This window comes from Manis pentadactyla, chromosome 8 (assembly GCF_030020395.1).
Source record: "Manis pentadactyla isolate mManPen7 chromosome 8, mManPen7.hap1, whole genome shotgun sequence".
In the NCBI taxonomy this organism is placed as follows: Eukaryota; Metazoa; Chordata; class Mammalia; order Pholidota; family Manidae; genus Manis; species Manis pentadactyla.
This window is the reverse complement of record NC_080026.1, coordinates 71,090,982-71,112,084: the sequence shown is the minus strand read 5'-3', so window position 1 is coordinate 71,112,084 and position 21,103 is coordinate 71,090,982.

The following is a 21,103-nucleotide window of genomic DNA, read 5'->3' as shown; positions in this document are numbered from 1 at the left end:
TTATGATGAGAATAGTCCAGGCTCTAGAATCAAGCAGACTTGCGTTCAGCAACCCACCATGTAACTCACTAGTATTTTAACGCTGACAGCATTGCATTTGATGAGAGTAAAGGACTCTGGATGTCAGCAAACTGGTTTACCTAACTTGCTGGTTGTACCAAACATCTCTATGTTCTACTTCCCCTCATGCCTCACTGGTTCCTTAGATCCTTCGCCACATCTTTCACCTGGGTCGCCACGTCTGCAACTACTTTTGCATGTGCTCTGTGCTTCCCACTGTGTTGATCAGCTTCGTGTGAGCATAAGCCAACCATGCCTTGCAATGTGTGTGTCATGGGTTTCTCATCTGTGGCCACAGAGGCATAAGACACCATGCAAACCAGAAGAGCTGGAAGCTACGTCTCCATGCAGTGAATCTTGGAACAATGGGTGACAGCGGCTATAGAGGGACTCTTCTGAGAAGCAGTTCTCCGTATGGCCTCTTGGAAGACACTCCTGCAGGACTAGTCTGAGCTACTGGCTAGTCATGATGAAACCAAGCAGAGGCCGATCAGTACCACACCCTCCCAACTGCTCCCCTCCTCTGCCTCCCTCCTCTTGCTCTTTCTCCTGCCCCCCTGGGATTGCACTCTTGATAAAGTAGCTACACACAAGCATTTGCCACAGGCTCTGCCTTTTAGGGATGCTAGGGTGAGGGCTCATTGGGCAAATGTGTTCAGTAATATCAGTTTTGCAGCCTGGCTCCATAATTCCCATCCTGTCTGCCCATCTTGCAGGCCCCCTGAGTGAATAAAATGCAGTGAAGGAGGGAACTTGCTTTCTGAATCTCAAGTGCTTTAAAACAATAACTGATTATTGCTAAAATTACCTTCTGTCTGTTAGATCCTAGGAACCAAATTTTAACTTGGGCTGTGCTACTTATCAACTATGTGACTCTGTTCAAGGCATTTAACCTCACTAACGCTGAGAAGGGAATTTTCTGTATGGCCATCACTAGGTTTCCTGGCAGGTCAGTGAAATGATAAATATGAAAGCTTCATCCAAATGAAAGATATTGCTAACAACAACTGCAGTAACAGCAACTATTTTGTGCTTAGCAGTGACGTGTCAGGGGAATACAGTGTGATATTTTCAAGGTGTTAGAAGAAACTTCTTATTACAAGAACTAGTAGCAGCTTTGAAAGCAGACCGAGCTGGGTCACGAAGCTGAATCCCCAAGCTGTTGTTCTTGTCACCCCTAATTAACATGTGAGAGACAACAGCTGAGTTCTCTATGCCTAACACATTCATTTCATTTTATTTGGGGCTGCACTTTCTGCATGTCTCATATATTTTAGGTTTTACCTGGCCTTAAAATAAATTCCTTCTAAGTTGTCCTGCAAATGAAATTACTGTCTGGAAAACTGCAATTTCATCTTGAGAGTTTTATTATGCTAATAAATGTCAGGATTCTCAAATAAAGGAATTGCCTTTTTTTTTCCCCTGAGCCCTACAAATATAATGAAAAACAGTCAGTCAGCTACAAGGCTCAGCGGAGGGAACATTTATAATCTATAACTAGAACGAGAAGTTGTAAAAAACAGTATGCAACTTAAATGGAAGATAAATTTCAAGGAATGAAGGGTACCTTGGGGTATAGATGCAGGGAGACCCCTGTGTGGTAGAGTTGGGTTGCTGCTCATGTGGGGTATGGGGAGATACCTAAGGGGCACAGGCTGCGACAGGCTGCTGGGAGTGGCCTGGTGGAAGGCAGACATGGCATGAAGACCTTGGGGCCTGGAGAGTGTGTTCCCTCCAGAGCCTTGAACATTCCATTGTCCTCAGACTCAATTTGGAGGCAGAAAGACTTTGTTTGGTGACCCTCTACAAGTGTCTTCAGTTTTCTGGACCACACTTCTGTGAAAAGGGGTGACCAATGCTAATGACAAATATCATTTAAGCTCTGTGTGTATGTGTAAATCTCACACATGTCTGCCATGTGTGTGTGTGTATGTAAATCTCACACATGTCTGCTGAAGGAGACAATGGCCACTTTCCTGGGAAGTTGTATTATAGCACTGGAATTTATAAATCTGGCTTTGGAGCTGTATAAACCTTAAACCAGTGCTTCTCAAACTGGGACGTGCAAATCAAACATGAGGTAAGGGTCTCAAATGCAGACTCTCCTTCCCTGGAGCTGGGTGGGACTTGAGGTTCTGTATTTCTAACAAGCTCTGAATGTTGGTGATGCTGCTGGGATGGAGGCCACACTTTGAGAAGCAAGCCTGGAGAGCAGGGGTTGGCAAATTATAGCCGTAGGCCAAATGGGGCCTGCTGCCTGTGTTTGTACAGCCTGAGAGCCAAGAGTGGTTTTTCCATTTTCAAATGGATGGGAAAAATTAAAAAGAATAATATTTTATGACCTGTGAAAATTGCATTACCAATTTCAGTAATCATAAGTAAAGTTTTATTGGCATACAGTCGTACTCCTTTGTCTATATAGTGTCTTTGGCTGTGAATGGCCTGAAGAGCAGAAAATATTTACTATTTGGCCCTTTTGAGAAAGAGTTTGCTGACCCCAGCTTTAAATTATGGTGCTTATGTTAGGAATTATTTTGCTCTCTTTCTCTGCTTTATCTAAATCTACTCTTAGGAAAGATTCTAACGTCCTTGTGTATACTTCAGAGAAACCTAATTACATATGTTACATTTTCTAGCAGTATTCCCATTTCAAACTTGAAACATATCTCTAGTAACCAAAAAGGTGTCTTGTTTCTTTGTCAAAGTATTTTAACCACATGCAGGCAAATATCATTGCAGTTATATTCTTACCTGGGCACAGAATCATTTGCTTTGTAGAATTTATCATACTTCCCTACACTTAATGGTGTTTATATATATATATGTCTGTTTTGCTCTCTAGTCTGTGAGGTCCTGGAGGTCAGACCATCCATATTTACTTGTGTGTTTTATGGTGCCTGGAATAGTCAGTGTGAAATTGCATTTGTTACAGATTAGGGACAAATGGACTGGGCAAATTTCAAAGCTCTGCTTTAGCCTTCTGAGGAGGCCTGCAGTCGAAGAGCATAGGCTGTGTATTATGGCTACTTTGGGTTGGAATCCTGAATCCACTACTTTCAATTAAGAGGAATAAACAAACAAACAAGTAAAATTGAAAAAGTGAAAGACAACTCTCTAACAGCTAGTCTGAGATGGGGCAACTGAGAATTGAAACAGAAATCACATCTTGGCAAAACTGTTCTGTGACTTGCAAAACAGATCAACTGAATTAAGCTAGAGCCTGCAATGGAAATTGTCTGAGCTCAAACTTTTATTTCATTTTTTTACCAGCTAATGTAAACCCATATGTTTTAATAGGACATCAGACAAACTGATCTAACAATAACTCTGCCTCTTTTTTTTTATTGTGGTAAAATATATATAACATAAACATTACCATTTGAACTATTTTTAAGTATACAGTTCAGTGGTATTAATTGCAGTCATGTTGAGCAACCATTACCACCACCATCTAGCCACTGAACTCTTCATCTTGTGAAACTGAATCTCTGTACCTTTTAAAAAATAACTCCCCATTCTTCCTCCCTGACCCAGCCCTTGTAACTCAGCATTTGACTTTCTGTCCATACTAATTGGGTGACTCTAAGTACCTCATCTAATACAGTATTTGTCTGGCTTATTTAACTTAGCCTAATTTCTTCAAAGTTCATCCATGTTGTAGCATGTGTAAGAATTTTTTTCCTTCTTAAGGCTGAATAATAATATTATATGTATAGACCGCATTTTATTTTTCCATTCATCTGTCATTGGACATTTGTGTGGCTTCTACCTGTGGCTGTTGTGAATAATGCTGCTGTGAACATGGGGATATATCTGTATGACCCATGTTCTAAAGAGCTCCTGGTGCTCCTGCAGTTTCCTAGTTCACACATCCTGACCAGTGCTTGTGTAGGCCATTCTGTGATCAACTCCACGTCCCCAGACTCAATAAATGACATTTCTTAATTCTCACCCTTTGACGGTATTCCATGATTCCTCTGGTGTGTGCTTTCTCTTTTGCAACAAACTGATAAACCTAACTTTGGTTACATGTATATTTCAGGTAGGCTTTAGCTGGTGGGCTTTAAAATGATGGTGTCTGTAAAGCATGGCGTCCATGACAACCACTTAAGAGCTGAATGTCTTCTCTCCATTGACCACGCTCAGACATCTGTGTAAGTCTCTATTGGGAGTGGGTTCAGTATCCACTTACATCCTTATCTCTATAGCCTCATCTCATGGGAGGAGCTCATCCCCCAGGAGGCTGTGTCCAGTGGAGGATGGCAAGGTTGCAGAGCCAGAGGCAGACTCCAAAATGCTTGTGCCATGTGCTCTTCTGAAGGGAAATTTCTTACTCTGGGGGCACCCATGTCAGAGGCTCAGCTATCAAAGAGGAAATCTGAAGCAATCCTTAGAGGGAAGCTGAAGGAGAGGCAGCCTTGGGAGCATCCATGCTCTGTAGAATGAGGAAGGACGCTAGTAGAGCTTGTCTATGGTGGAGCCTTAGTCCATTCAGCGAGAGGCTTCTGCACTCCATGGACACCCTCCTGCTTCTCCCGGAGGCAGGAGGAGGCAGTTAGGGGGAAGAGTAATTCTTTGGTGGAGGAAGGGGTCCGTCATCAATACAAATCTGAATTTAAATGGCAGAAGAAGAATAGAAGAGGCTTCCAGGAAGAGGAAACAAAAGGCATAAGAAAGGTATAGTGGCCAGAAGGTGCAGTAATGTCTGTGTGTGTATGTTCAAGGGCAAAAAGCCTTAAATATGAACCACAACAGTAAAACAGTCATTCAGACCCAAACACGGGTTGTGTGTGTGTGTGTGTGTGTGTGTGTGAATGAAGGCTTGATATGGGTTCTTCAGCGTACTATACTCTACCCTTCCCTTATCACACAAACTAAACGATTGCACAACCGGATTCATCACAAGGGACGCATTCTGTCTAGATTCTCAGCTATCAGCCAAGAGGCCTTGGACACTTCTGCCAGCCTGTGGGGCAGCAGCAATTTGTGCCAATTACTTGGGTGTTGACCAAAAATTCAGCCTAGACATTCCATAAGTTTTTTCCTGACTCCTTTAACCATTATTATTTATTGCTGACTATCGTGGATTTTCTATTTGGCTTGCTCTGATTGGCTGTGATTATTGCCTTTCACTTTGTCATTTTCTAACAACTGTTTTTTCCTCGGGCAAATGCTGGGCAATTGGATAAGAGGGGGCACCCACTCCCTGACGTGTGACTTGTGTATTCTTTTCTGCCTCCTATTTCTACTGGCAGTTGGTTGTTGAACAGAACTACAGAAAGTTCTTTGGGATAATTAAGCCTCTCCCCTCACTTCCAATTTCTAAGGATTTATGAAAAGTAAAAAGCACTTGTGTCTTATAAGCAAATAAAACAAGCAGAACAACTAAAATACTACACTGAAATGCAAAAATTAGTCTTCTAGTAAACCTCCTAATCCATAAAAACATCTGTGAGCTAGTAGCCCAGAGTCTGACGCTAGCATGCTGTTTTAGTAACAAACCAGACACCTCCCCAAGTCTGCCTAACAAAATATCGTTCTCCATTAGCAATTTAGCAATTTGTTCAAGAGGCATGGAATCCCTGAACAAATGGGCCATCAGGAAAGTAATTAATGACACTCGGCATTAGAAGCATTCCTAACCTTAAAACGCAGATACTCACTCATAGCCAAAAAAGAAATGCAAAATCATTTTAGGAACAACTTAACTTTTATTACTCAGTACATACCAAGGGAGGAATACTTTGTGTTGAAAGCACTTACGTGACACATCTATAAAACAATAGAGCCCCGGCTGGTAGGTGCAGCCCACATAGCTGTTTAAGAGAAACCGTCAGCATTCACAATAGAGATTTATGTTCTCAATTAAGCAATTCAATTATTGGTTTAAGGGAGCTACCATTTCTCTCAGCAATTTTAAAAGCCCTAAACGCTAATTTTTACCCAATTGCACTCAGAAGTATGATGGCAACTCTAAAAGGAAAAAGAGTCTGAGACACATTTCATAGAATCTTGTAAGCTTTTTCTCCTGTCTCTGTTTCTTACTTCTTCAGATGGAATAAGTTTTCATTGAATACATAATCTGTCTTTTTCCACAGACACCTGGCGCTGGCCAGGAAAAGAAGATCCAGGGCTGTTAGCATCTGTGTTAGTCAGGGCCCTACTAGGAGAGCAGAGGGAGTCTCGGCAAGGGGCATTTGATGAGGTTTCATGCACAAAGGTGGGGACCACAGGGAAAGTGCAGGGACTTGTGGCCTAGGAGCTTCCCAGCTGCTCCCGGGCTGTAATGACAGGGGAGGAAGCAGTTACAGCATGAGGAGGGAGGTACACACACAGCTGGCCATTCTGAGAGGGTCAGGACTGTTTCCAGGGACGGAGCTGGTGTGAGGTGACCCTGCAGGCAGGCAGCCAGGGTGGTAAATACACACCCTGACCTCACCCACCTCCCTCCAATCTCTGCTGCACACCCCACCAGTGGCTGGACCAGGCTAAGGCCAGAGGGTCTGAAATTCTTGGTGTAATCTACAGAGGTGAGCCTCCCAAGGGGACGGGCCACAAGGGCATCTAGGGGGCAAAATTAGTCTGATGGTGTCCCAGCCTTTCTTGCCAAACCTGATTCCCTCACATATTCAGTGTCTCTGCCTGCTGCCCTGTTCCATCCACTACTGTCACCTTTCCAGGGCCTCTTGCTTTGTCTGCTAATGGGCCTCTTTATCTTGTTTTGAAGGCAGAGGCTAGATCTCATTTCCCAACGTTGGCTTTTAAACTTGGCTGCAGTGTTTCGGTGCCCCCACCATGAGGTGACCCTCACTTTTCCCTCTGTACCTGAGGAGACAGACAGCACGGCAATGGTCACTGGACCCCAGGATGGTCTCATCCTTCACGCTGACATTCTTTTGGTATTGCCACTTCTGATGTATTTTCCAGGATTCCAGTTTCATTTGTAACCATGAATCCATTCTTGGTACATTTTTCTGTCCTGGCTGTGACCATTTGAACCCTCTCCAAATAAAGGTTTATTCCACTTATTCTAACTTTGGGGTAAATTCTCTCCTTTTTTGGGTCTCCAAAGACAGATTAATGACAGGAGACTTGTGAGGTCCACCAGAGGAGCACACGATTGGAGCCAGCACAGTCAGAGTGTCCCTGGAACTTCTCACCTGAACCTGTGAATCAGGGTTCCCGCTCTGCTCCTCCTGGGCTGGAAGTCAGGGCTCTGCTGCTGGGACAGCGTGGAGACACTGGGTGCCACCCACCAGGCAGCTCTGTCCAGTTTCTCCATGGAGTTGTTTTACGGTTTTGGCAGAATGAGAGGATGGCCATTTGAAATGGCTGTTGTTGTCTCCTCTCTGGTTAATCTGAGCACATGGGATGAAATTACTAGGTGTAATTTATGGCTAATTAGAAGGAAAAAGTGAAATTTTAACTAGAGGTTGGGCTTGAGGTTGAGTCTGATAGGGCTGTATTTGAAACTTCGCCACAACATGGAAGGCAGAAAATGAACTAACAAAGAGGGGAGAGGTCCTCAATTGTCTGCTTATGTCTGTCCCACCAGTAAATTGCTGAGACACAGGATCTCATGCCAGGTAGGAACAGGAAGCTCTAACATAGGTTCCAATTGTGCTCACATGAGAATAATCCAGGCATCTTAAAAACAAACAACTGAACCATAATGTTCTACTCTGCAGATGCTGGTACCACTGGTCTGGGCTGGGGCCTCTGCATCAGCATATTTTAAGGAAATGGGGACTGTTTCTGAGGTTAGTGGTCCCCTCAGTGGAGTGCAGGGTGGTGTGGACATGCTGGCTTTGTGGGGCTGGTAACAATTACAATCTTTATAACTCAGGTAGCTGTGTAAGAAATGTGACTTTAATTTTCTGTAATCAAACCTCATTTACATCATTCCCATTCTGCTGAGTAAAACTTGGTTATTTCAGGTTAAAGTCAGTCAATCCACAATCCCCTCTTCTTCCCAGGGTGGATTTGCAGCACCAGGGGATTTGTGACTTTTCCTGGGGTGTGATGTGGCTGCCTGGGGGACTGCCTTGCAGATGTCCCATCCGAATGAGCATCCATTGTTACATGGAGACCTACCTGATCTTTGGGGTCTCCTCCTGCAGTCCTGCTGGACCCCAGCAGTTCCCCTCTAGTTCCCAGCTGTGAGATTCACACCATAGTTGCTGATAGTCAGGTCCTGGCTTCCAAGCCCCTTCAGGAAAGGGTCCGTCTACTTTCTGAGCTCTCTCTATCCAGACACGTGGGGACTCTGACACCACCTGGTCGCTTCCTTCTGGGCACCTCCATGTATATCAGCACAGTGGGTCATCAGGGTGGAGACCCAGGAAGGAATCAATGTTCCAGTTCAAGTCTGTCCAAAGACCGCCTGCTGCAGAATTCCCTCTTGCCCAGGAATGGTCAGCCTTTTGTTCTATCCAAGCCTTCAGCTAATTGGATGAGGCCCACCCATATTATGGAAAGCAACCTGCTTTATTCAAAATTCATCAACTTAAAAGTTAATGCATTCAACAACACCCTCCCAGAAAGATCAGAACAATGTCTGACCACATATCTGGGTACTGTGGCCCAGCCAAGTTGACATATAAAATGAATCATCTCAGTGGCCCTTATTCCACAGCCAAGGAAGGTGTTAAGCGCTGACCTGCTGATGACATAACCTTGGCCATGGTGACCCTAAGGACCTTGCTCAGTGGTCCCTTCTCTGGTGCTCGGTCACATTCCTGGGGGCAGCCATACATGCCTCAGACTGGAAGGGCCCATCCCAAATCAAGCCTTTGCCAAATCATTCCACGCTGCTTCTTTATCCTAAATGGGAGAGGGAGATTGTCCCTGGGCTCTGCTCTTTCTCTGAGGCTGGAAAATGCAAAGGCATCAGATTAAAAATAACCCTCTCCAGAGTCAGCCTGGCTGAATCCCTCCAGGGCCTCTCCCATGGAGGCCTGTCTGTCAGGGGAACACAAGCCTGCCCGGTCCTGCCTTCCACTTGCTAGCAGGTGAAGAGAAGTGAGCTGCCACGGCCAATTGCCTGTGCCTTTTGGGTGTTTTATGTGACTTCTGGAAGCCACCTGCATTAGCTCCAGCTTCTATCCTTTTCCCCAGGGGGTGGGTAGTTGTAGGCTGGCTGTGTCTGAGAACTCCAAACACTTGTTCTCCTTCTGGAGAAAAGTATTCACTGCACACTGGATCCTTTCTAATGACAGGGGCACTCTGACTGTGGAAACTCCACACATTCTTTCCTTTGACAGATACAGTGTGACTAGGACTTGCAAAGTAATAAAGGGAATGTCAGTCCAGGTTGAAATCCCTGGCCCACACCTGCTTGCCTCTTGTCTTGGTCTGCACTCATCTCTGTTGCTTCCTTTTGCACCCCAGAAGCAATATGCCTACCCTAGCCAGCATTTGTTCATGTGTTGGACATGGCCTAGATGCTCACTGAGTGCCTGACGTGGCCTGGATGCTGGGAACACAGGGACAGATCAGCCACAGACAGTGCTTTCTAGGGGGCTCCCTGTCCAGTGGGGTTTCTGGAGCAGCAATGTCAGAGCTCTGGCCCATCCCCTCAGATCCTGTCTTGCCATCACTGCTGTCACCGTCTTGCTTTCAATAGCTTTTCCCTGCCACTCTTCTCGGAGGACTGTGTCAGACAAGTGGAGACAGGATGTGCCTTGGAGTTCATATTTTCACCTCCTTCTCTAGCCCTGGCTTCTACTACCAAAGAGTCTGGGCGTGGAGTGTGGGACCCCAGCCCCTTGATTGGGTGGAACAGTTCTGAGCACAGTTTACCCTCCTGAGTTCCCCCATCAGGTCACCTTGAAGCCACTCTCTGCTTTACTTTTGTCCAAGAGCTCTTCCTTGCTTGGCTTCCTCATCTACCTGTCCTGTTTCCCCTGCTCCTCTGCTGATATTCCTTGGAGAATTTCCATTATAAATCACTAGTATGTGATTCCTCCTATTAAGGTCTGCTTTTGGGCAATCTGTCTTAGGGCAGTCACAGAAACCTGGTCAGAAAAATAACAAACAATATGATTAAGTTTAAGGGATGCTTGGCACACAGTTCAGGCACTGTGTGGATGTGTGTGTGTGACACACACAGAGAAAAGTGTGTTGAGGAAGTTTTGGCACCATCACGATGCTTATGTAGGGCTGTAGTATCTTCTGTTGTCTTTCTGGCTGCCTGGTATCTGAGCCCTTACCTGAGTGGGTCTGGTTGAATGCAGGCTCCATGTCACATCACAGAAGCTGAAAAGCCCAGTTTCCCCATTTTCTGCCTCCCTTGTATGAAGGATAAAGCCCCTCAGACTTGCCCAGCTGGACGGATCTGTCTGGGATTTGGCAACTTAGAGTCTCAGTTCCTGGACTGGTGATGGCAGCAGCGCAGGGGACAGTCAGCCTCCAGGAGAGGTGGTGATGGTGGTGCACACCCCTGCAGCATTTGGTGCTTGGCGGAGGCACAGAGGGGTCATCCCTGGATGTTGGCTGTGGTTCTCACTGCGCTGTCCTTCATTCCCAACCACCTGGCTGGCTGCTTCTCTGGCTTTCTTGGTGACGCTGTGAGCTCCCTGATATCCCCTCTTATGCTATTTTACTGCTTAAGTCATCCAGAGACAGATTTTGTTGCCATTAAGGGCCCCGACTGGTCCTTGGTACAGAAATTTGGGGAGAATTGAGGGAAAGGACAAGGGAGGGGGCTTGCAGGTGTAAAAGGGCACCAGGATGGGGGAGCTGCTGGACTTTGGTGTCACTGGGGATGGAGTCAGAGATGAGCTGGAGAGGCCAGTGCACAAGGATCTCACCGGATCATACAGGGACTCACATTGTTCTGTTTCTCTGTATTTCAAAATGTAACCAAGATGGAGAAATAGGCTTTCAATACTTAGTGACCTATGCCCTTTGACTGAAAAATAAATTTCAATTTATTTTATTTACAAATGAACATTTCCATAATATCTGCTGCCTCTTGACTTCTTGGGCCCTTGAGTCCAGAACAAACTGTGGAGAAAGGGTCCTGATTTATCTAAAATTGCAAACCCTCTCAGGGGAGCCAAGGCAAGGGGCATGGTCATTTTCAAAGCAGTTCACTTTCCATGTCTAATTTGGAGGCATTCTTTGCATTTTACAGATGAGAAAACTGGGAATCAGGTAACTTAAAAGGTGTTTTGCAGTGGCTCAGTGACAGAATCTGATGGTGTGAGCCCAGACCTTGTAGTTCTATGGCATGAAATCTTTGCCTATGTGCTCTCTGAAGATTTTATTTGCAGGTCACGTTCCAGTGTTTGCTAGAGCATATGTGAAATATGGCTCACCTTCAGTGTGGCGAGGAGATATCAATCTTGTTTCTTCTGTGTCTTTCCAGTTTGGACATGAGAGAAGATGTACATTCATCAGGGATGCCTGAGACCACTGCTAAAGATTCGGCTCTAACTGATGGAGAGCTTCAGGGTTTGCAGTTATGGGTGGGTCTAACATTGGCAGTGAGGGGCCAATAAATGACACTATGGCATCCATAAGTTTGAGATGCTATGACCTACATGTTTGTGTAAATCAAAGCCTTTACTAGTATCTGTGAGCAGTGAGCTGCTGAGGACCTGGATCTTTGGGGAGAAAATTCATATAATGGTCCATTTATTGAACATCCATTGCATGCTGGATACCATCCTAGGCACTTGTATATGGAATCTATACAATGCATGCAAAGCGCAGTGAGGTAGATGTGGGCTATGCCAATTTTGCAGACATGGAATTCAGGGTTCAAGATAGTTAAGTCCTTCATCTGATATCATACAGCTGGTAGGTGGAAAAACTAGGGTTCAGATTCTTTCGACTCTAAAGTCCATATACTTTCGTTTTACAATATTGCTACTCAAAATGTGGTCCTTGACCCAGCAACAACGTCGTTAGTAATGCGGGGGCCCAGGCTCCATCCTAGCCCCAGCTAATCAGAGTTTGCATTTGAACAACATCCCCAGGTGATGGCTGTTTATGTTAAATATCAAGACACTGCTCTGGTCTCCACTGCATGGACTTCATCCCTTCAGGGTCTTCTGGATGGAATTCTCAGTTGAGTAAGAACAGACCAAAGTCTCATGGAACATTTCTTTCCCCTGTATGTGGAGAACTGTTCCACTGTAGCCCCGCCTGGTCTGGACAGGTTTCAAACTGCTGGTGACAGACCAGAATTTTTAAAAGGCCGGCAGTTTGTGATATTTGGCCAGCAGGGGGCACCCGCAGCCTCGCCCTGGGCAGCCTCTTCAACAGCTGGAAAGACAGGAGGGAGGCTCAGACGCTGGCAGTGTGGAGGGTGTAAATCACGCTATGGTGACAACGCTCTCTGCTCACTGGGCCTGGGAGACCTGACTTTGCAGTGCTGTGATGCAGAGGTGGGGGTGGGAGGGACTTTCGTCAGTGTGTGTGTTTTTGAGTAAGTGATGGCACTAACGCCCTGGAAAAGACCACACCTTTCTCCACAGCCTGTGGCCCAGGCAGGGAAGCAGGAGTGTGTGCATGGAGACAGGGTCCACAATTCTAATGCTGCCTATGCCACAAACTCATTGTCATTTTGGGAGTTGGTTCTTTATCTTTGCCTTAGTTCCCTCAGCTCTCTGAGGAATAAGGTGCATAAGATCACCTCTGAGGTCTTTTCAAGCTGCAACATTCTATCAAGTCATAATTAAAATGCCCCTGCAGAATACTCTCTATTAAAAAAATTTTTTTTGTTAAGTCAAACTGCACAAAGCTAATTATCACTCCTCAATTCAACTATTTTATAACTTTCACTTTTTTCTGCATGTTATTTTTAGCCACAAAAGTGGGTATTTAAAATATGAAAAGAAGTCACAACAAAACACAAATCTAAGTTGCCAAAACCACAGACATCCTCACGCTCAGAAAGATGGCATGTTTACTGAACTATACTGCCTACCATGCCTCTACTTTACTTTCATCTTCTTGATTCTTTTGGCTTCAGACTCTTTGATCATCTCTTCATATAATTGTTACTTTATAACATTTTCCATGCAGAGTTAAAAAGACAAGCTATTGTTTCCTCTGACATAGTTGATCAAAATGGATGTTTTATTCTTGGTGTTTGGGATGTGTAAGCCATGGGTCTTCCAACACAGACGGACTTGTCGCTGTAATATTGCTACAGGATTGTGCTTTGCAAAGGAAATTTGCAAAATTCCTATTTCACCCAACTCCCCTCAACACAGAAAAATACACGGTGCATTTGTAACTTTCTACAGTACATTCTGGAGTCTTTTCTTGAGAGGATAGAGCTTTCATTTTGATTAAATGTCCTGAATTCTGGCTTTCACCACCCATTGACTACATTTGATGATTTGAAGGCTTTTTCACAGATTGACCTCTGGCTCAGTACATTCTAAAGCTTTTTTCTCCAACATTCTCCATTCATTTCTGTTGCCAAGTGCAGTAGGACATGTTCGTAGGGTGATGGAACTGGTGGCCCCCTACCCTTGAGAGGATGCCGAAGGAGCCAGCGTGTACAGTTTTCCTGGGAGCCATTTCCTACACTGTGACTTTTTCCAAAGCTCTGGGTGAATTCCGTCATTGCTCCTGAGGGATTTTTATCTGACGGGGCAATGTGGCCATTGGCAGAGCCCCTGGAGGATAATGGGTGATATGGCTTCATTTTCACCATGTCCTATCCCTGATTGCGGCTCTTCACAGATGTTCCCCTGAATGACAAGGCAGGACTCCACAGAGATGTTGGTTGGCTCTCCTGCCATGGTTCTGAACCACGGCCACGTGGCAGAATCATTTGGGGTGTGGGGGGCTGCTTAAAAGGCAATCCTCATGCATAGCTCTCCTCACCCCTTGAGACTAACTAAAACAAAATCTCTGGGGGTGAGACCCAGGCATCTTGTTTTAAAAAATCTATCCATATGATTCCAATTGCAGCCAATGTTGAGAAGCACTGGGCTGTGGAAATCTTTGCCCCACTACAGAGCTGGGATTTATTTTACAAAGCTGGGAGTCATTTACAAAGCTGCCAGCTGTTCCTTGTTGGCTGTGCCAACAGAGAGAACATGCTTATAGTTTTTTATTTCTGTAAAATACAGTCAATAGTCCCAACAGTAAACAGGAGAAGGTTCTTAAAGCCATGTACTTCAGGAGAAAAATTGGGGTCTGGACTCAGCTGCCAAGAGAAGAAATTCAGAAGGACGGGACAGAAGCCCATGCAAGAGAAAAAGAGGGTAGGCATCATTGCAGATGCTTTAAAATCCCTTGTCTTGGAAAGGGGGCTGGAGCACGGAGTGGGAAGGACAGCGGGCAAGAGGGCAGGAGGAAGTGCATCTGCTCTTGGACTCACAGCCAAAGGAAGAACTCTGACTGTCAGAAGAGGGCTGGTCTGCCGGGGACCTTCCCCCATCTACCACTTTCTCCACCTTCGAGGGTCAGTGTCCCTCTCCCTGAGGGCCCTGATGAAGGCCTGTGTACCATTTCCAGCCCTTTCCAAGAGGACAGGACCTGTGGGGCGTGGCCAGGAACTGAGCAGGGCAAGTGTGGGAGGGGACGGGAGCTGGTAAGAGGGGAGAAGTCCTAGCTAGCTGGGTTACCCCACTCTGTGCTCCCACAGCAGGGGTCTCTCCTCCCTAGCACATGCTACCCAGTATGACTACTAAGTGGGGAAAAGGTATGAATCACTTACATGATACTTGAGGTACAAAAAGGGACACATTTCCTAAGTTTCCCAAATAATACACAATCCAGCTCTGAGACTCAGTGCACGAAGAAGCCAGGCTCACTGATTCCTGGGCTGTCCTGAGACCAGCGCCCTGAGGCTCCCAAGTCCCCAGCAGCTGCTCATTTCCTTCTCTTTGCTAACGATGTCACCGCTTTCCTGGGAAGCCTTCTGGGATGATGTTCTGGTTCCGGGCAGGAGCAGAAATCCAAGTCCTATCCCTTCTGCAGCTGATCTTGAGCAGCTGGAACAACACTCCATTCAATCCCTAAGGTTCAAAGCTGCAAACTCCTCACCCCAGACTAACCATTCTCACTGGATTCACCTGGGGGAATTACAAACTGATGACTGGCTCTTACCTCCAGATTTTCTGATTTAATTGGCCTGGATATAATCTGGGCATAGTGACTTTTAAAAATTTCAGATGATCCTAACCTGCAGCCAAGACTGAGAGCTACTGCCAGCCCAGTGCTCTTCATTGGGCATAGAGAAGGTTCACAAACCCAGCAGCCCGTAGAGGGTGAGAAGTTATCATCAACAGATTGGCACTCAGCCATTGTTGCAAGAACAGATAAATGCCTAAATGGGTGGGTGGGTACATGATGAGTATGTGGATGGATGAACAGAATCACTGCCTCCTGAGAAGCTGTGGAAAACCAGCCTCTCAGGGTTTATGGTTCTTTTCAAGAGCCAGAATTGGCAGGGCCATTTGAAAGCAGAGCAACCTATAAATTCGGTTTTTAAAAGGGCCAGAACCTCAGTTGCCTGGGAAGTTTTATTTTAGCTATTTATGTTCTTGCGATTTAAGTTTTTATAAGAGTAGCCACCATACCAGCCTCTCTCTCTTTGGATGTGCAGACGCCACCACTGAGGAGTGAAAAGAAAGCACATTCCTAAGAAAGCCATCAAGCTCAAAGCGTGACCTTTCAGATACGATTTATAAGAGATGGAAAAAAAAATGCTGCAATGAAAAGAGTACGATTTCTTTCTTTCATTCTTTCCCAGCTACCTTTATTCCTGGAGGACATATCTTTGAGCTGCCTTTTATTTTGTCATTGTGCAGGCCTCTCTGCAACCTGTACAGAAGAGAATCCCCCAAGGCAAGAGACACTTTTTGAGCCGGGGGTGGAGGTGGGGGGGCGGCGATGGGAAGATGCGAGAGGGCTGTTGTCAACTCCTGTCCTGACCTGATTTTACCCCAGCTGCGCCTAGGCAGTACGCAGACCCGCAGACCTCTCACCTCTTCCTTGGCAGGGAATGGAAAGCAGCCCATGTCCCTGGGGCACACATTAAAATCAGCCAAGGGAAGAAGCTCGTAGCAGATTCCCCAAGTACCAACCCTGGAGCTCACGTTGTCTTCTCCCTGTGGAGTTGGGACAGCATTACAGGCACACCTCATTTTATTGAGCTTCCCTTTATTGTGCTTTTGTGCAAATTGAAGGTTTGTGGCAACCCTGCATCCAGCAAGTCCATTGGTGGCATTTTTCCAATAGCATTTGCTCACTTTGTGTCTCTATGGCACAGTTTATTAATTCTCTCAATATTTCAATCTTTTTCATTTATGTTTGTTACAGTGATCCGTAATCAGGGGTTATGAACTGCTCAAAGCTTAGATGATCACTAGCAATTTTTGGCCCTAAAGTGTTTTAAAACTGAGGTTTGTACATTTTTTTAAAAGACATAATGCTATTATATACTTAATAGACCACAGAATAGTGTCAACATAACTTCTGTATGCACTGGGAACCAAAAAATTCATTTGGCTTGCTTTATTGCGATCCTTGCTTTATTGCAGTGGTCTGGCCCTGAACATGCAATATCGCCATGGTGTGCCTGGACCCTCCTGTCATCACCGTATGACAGTATGCATGCACAGAGTCTTGCCAGCCAGGGAAGCTCATCCAAGTCTTGGTGTTTAGAATTTTTACTGGGGCTCCATCTTGTAGGCATGGCTGCCTGTTCATGTAGCTCATGTTAATGTCCAGTCTCTCTAGCTGTGTGGATACTATATAACTCAAATCTCCCACCTTAAACCACATCGTTAGACTGTGTGATCCAAGGCCCTCAGGCAGATAAAAGGCACTTCTACCAGCCATGACATTCCAAGAGCTTAGAGATAACCTCCCAGAAGCCAGGGCAAAGATCAGACCTCTTTTAGAGCAGGCTTAAGATCTTTACTGCACAATGTCCAAATGGAAATGGGAAGTAAACTATTGGATATGTGAGTCTGGAGCTCAGAGGAAATATCGGAGCTAGAGCTAAAATGGTTGGCGGGTCTTAGACATAGGGATGTTATTAAAATCCAGGGTGAATAGTGGAGATTTGAGGGCTCAGTACAAAGTCCAGCCACCCCACCCTTTGAAGAAATACAAAGAGACTGAATTAACAAAGGACACGGAGTGGTATCAGCCAGTGGGGTAGGAAGAAACTAGACACTTTCAGAAAGCCTCTGAGATATATGTACATGCCAGAATGGCTAGGGGTGTCAGAATCATAAATACAAGCGAGTTTGAAGGAAGAATAATTACTAGTTTCAATGGAATGCTTAATGTGCTTTAAGACTTATGCTTGCATTATGCACAAAACTCTATGAGCTATCTTCTGTAAATTCCCCATTTTACAAAAATTACTAACATTTAGTAAGTGCTTAATATAAATTAAGACTGGTGTTCACATTATGCACAAGTCTCTATGAGGTATCTTCTCTATTAGATTCTCCCATATTCAGAAGAAGCATTAAGCCTTAATGAGTGAAATAACTGGACCAGGGCCAAACTAGGTTCACTCCACATCCTTCTGACTTCAGAGTAGTTGATATTAAGTAATGGGCAACACAGTTTCAGTCTGGGGTAGGAATGAGGGGTCCTTAATAGAGGCAAGAGGTGCTTTCTGCAGGCTGCATTTGGAAGCAGATATAGAACTGCTCTATGCAGAAGCAGAGGTGGACATGGGCCTATCCTGCTCTGCCAAGGACACAGGGCAGACGTCCCAGCAGCTGAGGCCCTCTGAGGCAGGCACAGGTGGTGCAGGACGTGTTCTGGCGGGCGGGCCGTGGTCAGGGAGGGTGAATGTGCATCCCCCTTCCAGTCCACCCTGCTGCTCCTCCTATAAGACAGGCTACTCCTGGGGACCCTGCTTTGTTTCCTTCTATGCTTTCTGGACCATTAAGTGTAATCAATGACCACAATTCCCCACTCCCCTCAAGTTATTCTGTCTGTGTCTTCAGTTTTCTTAAATGGAAATTAGTCAATCAATAAGCTGCAGTTGGGTGCATATACATAGTTGTTGCCATATAGATCTATACTAAGCAATAATTATATGCCTATGTTAGGGGGTTATGTTAGGTGCATGTTAACATCCCAGTGAGGTAGGTATTATTATTCCCACTTAAAGGAGGGGAAACTTCAGAAAGGTAAAGTTGCATAGCTAGGATTCAAACCCCAGCTGGCCTGGTCCCAAAGCTTGTCCACTTAATCCCTGTGTGTAACTCTGACCAGGTCTTGGGGTTACATTCCATGAGGTTGTCCAGGCTCATGTGCAAGCTGTCTTTCAGCCTCATTGGTTAATTATGGGATTGCTGGTTTCTCCCTTTAAGCCATCAGACATAAACAGCTAGATAATGATGTTTTGGTGAAGGCCAACAGCAGGAACGTTAGCTGTCTAGGAGGAATAATAGCTGAGGAATAAAAGCTGAGGAAGAACGTGGGCCTTCCTTGAACATCAGCTGTGGGCAATGGGGATAGATACCCCACCTACGTCTGTAGCCAGTGGGATTTGTGCTGACCCTGACACTCAGCCAGGTCTTGGGCCAGGAGGTGGAGGTGCAGTGCGGGTGTGTGAGCACTCCATGCCAAATAGCTGAGTCTTCGGCTTTGTGCTGCTTTTGGCTGATGATTTGTGACAGACGGTGAGCAAAATGTAAGTAATACTCCGTAACACCATGTGATTCTCCTATCAGGCCGAGAGGCACACTAGGCTATACTATTGTTCCTGGCTTGTAAGTGAGGAAATTACTCACAGAGGTTGACCAGAACGCCCAAAGTGGCATTCCTGGCAGGATGGGGCCTCCCACATGCTTCCTGCTCCACCAGGCTGCCTTCTCAGAGGACTGAATTTACCGTCCAGCCTTGTCCCTAGTCCCCGAGAGGGTTCCACCCTCCTTTCAGAGTCAGAGACGTGCGTGTGGGAGGAGAAAACATGTAGATAGCAGCTATTGTGTTTCTCCTATTGGGTAGGAGAAACATCCCACAAAATTTGATTATCCCCAGATCCAAGCCAAGCATGGTTGCTGGGCTAGTACCTAACTCTTAGGTTTGCCCAGGCATGGAGGTAAATGGGATATAAAATGCTTTTAAGGTGTTACTGTTGGGTGAATGCAGGGGCTTGGAGTGATTACACTGTGAAATCTACCTGGCAGCTCAGCAGTGAAACTGCAGCTAATTAATTTTGGATAATTTGATAGAACCCTCCTCATTCTTAATCCTCTCTCTGCTCTTTGCCAAAAGATGAATGAGGGGGATGTGGATGAAAATGTAATCTGTAACTTGCAAAGTAGCATCTGTGTGTGGCCACCTGGCATTTCCACTGTAGCCCACACTGGGTTTTCAAACACAGGCCTTCTCTTCCTATAGGGTCTGGCTGGGAAAGAAAGGTGGAGGCTCTTAGGGAATTTCATTCATTTGTGGCCAGACTGCAGAAGAATTGAAAATAAGGAGTCTGGATGAGAAAGGAGAAGAGGATTTAAGAGTCCAACAGATGCAGAGTTCATGGAGAAACTCAGAGAAATTTAGAGCTGGAAAGTTTCTGACAAGTCATCTGTTCTAGCCCTCCCTTATAAAATTGTGGCAATCTTTGAGTTATTGGCAATAATTCCACTTTTAAAGAGGAATATTGGCAATGTCTGGACTCAGCCCTGGGAACTTAACCTGAAAGGGGTGAAGACCTGTACATGGAGCTCTCGCACATCTCTTGATAAAGCTCCAGGGTCGGGGGCGACATCTGAAAATGATCTGGGGAGCAGCATCTGTTCCAGGCAGGCCTTTTAGATCTGACCGAACCATGGCTGACCATATCTAGGTGCCTTGGCTGGTGGAGGGCCCCCACTAGGTCAGTGTTGGGGTTCCAGCCAGGACAGCTGCACCTCTCTAGGTCTCAAGCTAGGGGTCCCTTCAGCTCTGACTACATATCCCCAAGGCATGCCACAGCTTCCTGTGGGAAACCCTGAAAATTGTTCTGCTGATCAAAACCAGGCCCCTTCCCAAGTCTATGACATTTCTCAGAATTCTCTTTACTTCCTTTGCTGGACCATTTTTTAGTGTTCTCACCAGCACTTCTGTTTGTAGCCTGACTGAGTGACAAGAAGCAGGCTTCCCATCTCGCCAGTCTTCTGTGGTCTCTGGGTCCCTCAGAATGCCAGTTCACAAAGGGCTGTGTTTCCCAGGGTAAGGCCCTTGGATTTAGAAGTGTTGGCAGACCATAGAAGGGTTTTGTCCTCTATTAGATTCTTTTTAATTTAAAACACTTTTTATTTTACAGCAGTTCTTAAGTTTTCAGAAAAATTGCCAAGATAAAACAGAGAATTCCTGTGTACCCCACACCCGGCTTCCTGTATTATTGACGCTGACAGTAGTCCAGTGCATTTGCCATAGTGAATGAACCAATAGTGACATATTGTCATTAACTAAAATCCATACCTTATTCAGACTTCCTGAGTTTTTTAACTTTGACAATATATCAGACCCACCAAAGGGCTTAAAGTAGGAGTGCTATCTGGTCAGCTTTGAGTTTTGGAGAACTCTGGGACTAGAGTGATGAAAAGTGGCTGTCCTCTCAGAGATGTGTCTCAGGGTTTAAAGGATGTGGGTAGACTTGCATCTGGGCTCGGACCCTGAGTCTGTGGGAGGCAGGCTATGCTGCTCACTGGGTCAAAGCCATGCTCTGCCCCTGCAGGAAGCATTGTCAAGAAATTGATACCTTTTGTCTAGGGTTTTAGATTTACTAATATATAGTTGATATAATTATTATCATTTCATTTATATTGTGCCTGTGGGTATTTCCTGTTTCATTCTGTTGTTTAATTTTCTCCCTTTTGTCTTGATCAGTCTTGCAAAGTTCTATGTTGTTACTTCCTTCAAAGAACTAGCTTTTGATTTTGTGAAATGTCTATTTTTTATTATCAATAGCATGCATTTTTGCCTTTATCCAGATTATTTTCTGGTTTCTTATTTCTTTTATTTGCTTTGTTATGTTTTCTGCAACTCAATGTTTTCAATTTCAATTTTAATTTTTCTTGATGAATTTATAAACATCTGAAAGATTCTGCTT